Raw genomic sequence first — 4,017 nt, forward strand, 5'->3', positions numbered from 1 at the left:
CTTGGGTCATGTCTTGCCTTGCTTGGGCCATGTCGTGCCCTTGCTTACCTTTCTTGGGTCATGCTTACCTTGTTTGGGCCATGTCGTGCCCTTGCTTACCTTTCTTGGTCATGCCTTGCCTTGCTTGGGCCATGTCGTGCCCTTGCTTACCTTTCTTGGGTCATGCTTGCCTTGCTTGGGCCATGTCGTGCCCTTGCTTACCTTTCTTGGGTCATGCTTACCTTGCTTGGGCCATGTCGTACCCTTGCTTACCTTTCTTGGGTCATGCCTTGCCTTGCTTGGGCCATGTCGTGCCCTTGCTTACCTTTCTTGGGTCATGCCTTGCCTTGCTTGGGACATGTCGTGCCCTTGCTTACCTTTCTTGGGTCATGCCTTGCCTTGCTTGGGCCATGTCGTGCCCTCGCTTACCTTTCTTGGGTCATGCTTACCTTGTTTGGGCCATGTCGTGCCCTTGCTTACCTTTCTTGGGTCATGCTTACCTTGCTTGGGCCATGTCGTACCCTTGCTTACCTTTCTTGGGTCATGCCTTGCCTTGCTTGGGCCATGTCGTGCCCTTGCTTACCTTTCTTGGGTCATGCCTTGCCTTGCTTGGGACATGTCGTGCCCTTGCTTACCTTTCTTGGGTCATGCCTTGCCTTGCTTGGGCCATGTCGTGCCCTTGCTTACCTTTCTTGGGTCATGCTTACCTTGTTTGGGCCATGTCGTGCCCTTGCTTACCTTTCTTGGGTCATGCTTACCTTGCTTGGGCCATGTCGTTCCCTTGCTTACCTATCTTGGGTCATGCCTTGCCTTGCTTGGGCCATGTCGTGCCCTTGCTTACCTTTCTTGGGTCATGCCTTGCCTTGCTTGGGCCATGTCGTGCCCTTGCTTACCTTTCTTGGGTCATGCTTACCTTGTTTGGGCCATGTCGTGCCCTTGCTTACCTTTCTTGGTCATGCCTTGCCTTGCTTGGGCCATGTCGTGCCCTTGCTTACCTTTCTTGGGTCATGCTTGCCTTGCTTGGGCCATGTCGTGCCCTTGCTTACGTTTCTTGGGTCATGCTTACCTTGCTTGGGCCATGTCGTACCCTTGCTTACCTTTCTTGGGTCATGCCTTGCCTTGCTTGGGCCATGTCGTGCCCTTGCTTACCTTTCTTGGGTCATGCCTTGCCTTGCTTGGGACATGTCGTGCCCTTGCTTACCTTTCTTGGGTCATGCCTTGCCTTGCTTGGGCCATGTCGTGCCCTCGCTTACCTTTCTTGGGTCATGCTTACCTTGTTTGGGCCATGTCGTGCCCTTGCTTACCTTTCTTGGTCATGCCTTGCCTTGCTTGGCCATGTCGTGCCCTTGCTTACCTATCTTGGGTCATGCCTTGCCTTGCTTGGGCCATGTCGTGCCCTTGCTTACCTTTCTTGGGTCATGCCTTGCCTTGCTTGGGCCATGTCGTGCCCTTGCTTGCCTTTCTTGGGTCATGCCTTGCCTTGCTTGGGTCATGTCGTGCCCTTGCTTACCTTTCTTGGGTCATGCTTCCTTTGCTTGGGCCATGTCGTGCCCTTGCTTACCTTTCTTGGGTCATGCCTTGCCTAGCTTGGGCCATGTCGTGCCCTTGCTTACTTTTCTTGGGTCATGCCTTGCCTTGCTTGGGCCAAGTCGTGCCCTTGCTTGCCTTTCTTTGGTCATGCTTACCTTGCTTGGGCCATGTCGTGCCCTTGCTTACCTTTCTTGGGTCATGCCTTGCCTTGCTTGGGCCATGTCGTGCCCTTGCTTACCTTTCTTGGGTCATGCTTCCCTTGCTTGGGCCATGTCGTGCCCTTGCTTACCTTTCTTGGGTCATGCCTTGCCTTGCTTGGGCCATGTCGTGCCCTTGCTTACCTTTCTTGGGTCATGCCTTGCCTTGCTTGGGCCATGTCGTGCCCTTGCTTGCCTTTCTTGGGTCATGCTTACCTTGCTTGGGCCATGTCGTGCCCTTGCTTACCTTTCTTGGGTCATGCCTTGCCTTGCTTGGGCCATGTCGTGCCCTTGCTTACCTTTCTTGGGTCATGCCTTGCCTTGCTTGGGCCAAGTCGTGCCCTTGCTTGCCTTTCTTGGGTAATGCTTACCTTGCTTGGGCCATGTCGTGCCCTTGCTTACCTTTCTTGGGTCATGCCTTGCCTTGCTTGGGCCATGTCGTGCCCTTGCTTACCTTTCTTGGGTCATGCTTACCTTGCTTGGGCCATGTCGTGCCCTTGCTTACCTTTCTTTGGGTCATGCCTTGCCTTGCTTGGGCCATGTCGTGCCCTTGCTTACCTTTCTTGGGTCATGCCTTGCCTTGCTTGGGCCATGTCGTGCCCTTGCTTACCTTTCTTGGGTCATGCCTTGCCTTGCTTGGGCCATGTCGTGCCCTTGCTTGCCTTTCTTGGGTCATGCTTACCTTGCTTGGGCCATGTCGTGCCCTTGCTTACCTTTTTGGGTCATGCCTTGCCTTGCTTGGGCCATGTCGTGCCCTTGCTTACCTTTCTTGGGTCATGCCTTGCCTTGCTTGGGCCATGTCGTGCCCTTGCTTGCCTTTCTTGGGTCATGCTTACCTTGCTTGGGCCAAGTCGTGCCCTTGCTTGCCTATCTTGGGTCATGCTTACCTTGCTTGGGCCATGTCGTGCCCTTGCTTGCCTTTCTTGGGTCATGCTTACCTTGCTTGAGCCATGTCGTGCCCTTGCTTACCTTTCTTGGGTCATGCCTTGCCTTGCTTGGGCCATGTCGTGCCCTTGCTTACCTTTCTTGGGTCATGCCTTGCCTTGCTTGGGCCAAGTCATGCCCTTGCTTGCCTTTCTTGGGTCATGCTTACCTTGCTTGGGCCATGTCGTGCCCTTGCTTACCTTTCTTGGGTCATGCCTTGCCTTGCTTGGGCCATGTCGTGCCCTTGCTTACCTTTCTTGGGTCATGCCTTGCCTTGCTTGGGCCATGTCGTGCCCTTGCTTACCTTTCTTGGGTCATGCCTTGCCTTGCTTGGGCCATGTCGTGCCCTTGCTTACCTTTCTTGGGTCATGCCTTGCCTTGCTTGGGCCAAGTCGTGCCCTTGCTTGCCTTTCTTGGGTCATGCTTACCTTGCTTGGGCCATGTCGTGCCCTTGCTTACCTTTCTTGGGTCATGCCTTGCCTTGCTTGGGCCATGTCGTGCCCTTGCTTGCCTTTCTTGGGTCATGCCTTGCCTTGCTTGGGTCATGTCGTGCCCTTGCTTACCTTTCTTGGGTCATGCTTCCTTTGCTTGGGCCATGTCGTGCCCTTGCTTACCTTTCTTGGGTCATGCCTTGCCTAGCTTGGGCCATGTCGTGCCCTTGCTTACTTTTCTTGGGTCATGCCTTGCCTTGCTTGGGCCAAGTCGTGCCCTTGCTTGCCTTTCTTTGGTCATGCTTACCTTGCTTGGGCCATGTCGTGCCCTTGCTTACCTTTCTTGGGTCATGCCTTGCCTTGCTTGGGCCATGTCGTGCCCTTGCTTACCTTTCTTGGGTCATGCTTCCCTTGCTTGGGCCATGTCGTGCCCTTGCTTACCTTTCTTGGGTCATGCCTTGCCTTGCTTGGGCCATGTCGTGCCCTTGCTTACCTTTCTTGGGTCATGCCTTGCCTTGCTTGGGCCATGTCGTGCCCTTGCTTGCCTTTCTTGGGTCATGCTTACCTTGCTTGGGCCATGTCGTGCCCTTGCTTACCTTTCTTGGGTCATGCCTTGCCTTGCTTGGGCCATGTCGTGCCCTTGCTTACCTTTCTTGGGTCATGCCTTGCCTTGCTTGGGCCAAGTCGTGCCCTTGCTTGCCTTTCTTGGGTAATGCTTACCTTGCTTGAGCCATGTCGTGCCCTTGCTTACCTTTCTTGGGTCATGCCTTGCCTTGCTTGGGCCATGTCGTGCCCTTGCTTACCTTTCTTGGGTCATGCTTACCTTGCTTGGGCCATGTCGTGCCCTTGCTTACCTTTCTTTGGGTCATGCCTTGCCTTGCTTGGGCCATGTCGTGCCCTTGCTTACCTTTCTTGTGTCATGCCTTGCCTTGCTTGGGCCATGTCGTGCCCTTGCT

This window comes from Spinacia oleracea, unplaced genomic scaffold, assembly GCF_020520425.1.
Source record: "Spinacia oleracea cultivar Varoflay unplaced genomic scaffold, BTI_SOV_V1 SOVchr0_044, whole genome shotgun sequence".
NCBI lineage: Eukaryota > Viridiplantae > Streptophyta > Magnoliopsida > Caryophyllales > Amaranthaceae > Spinacia > Spinacia oleracea.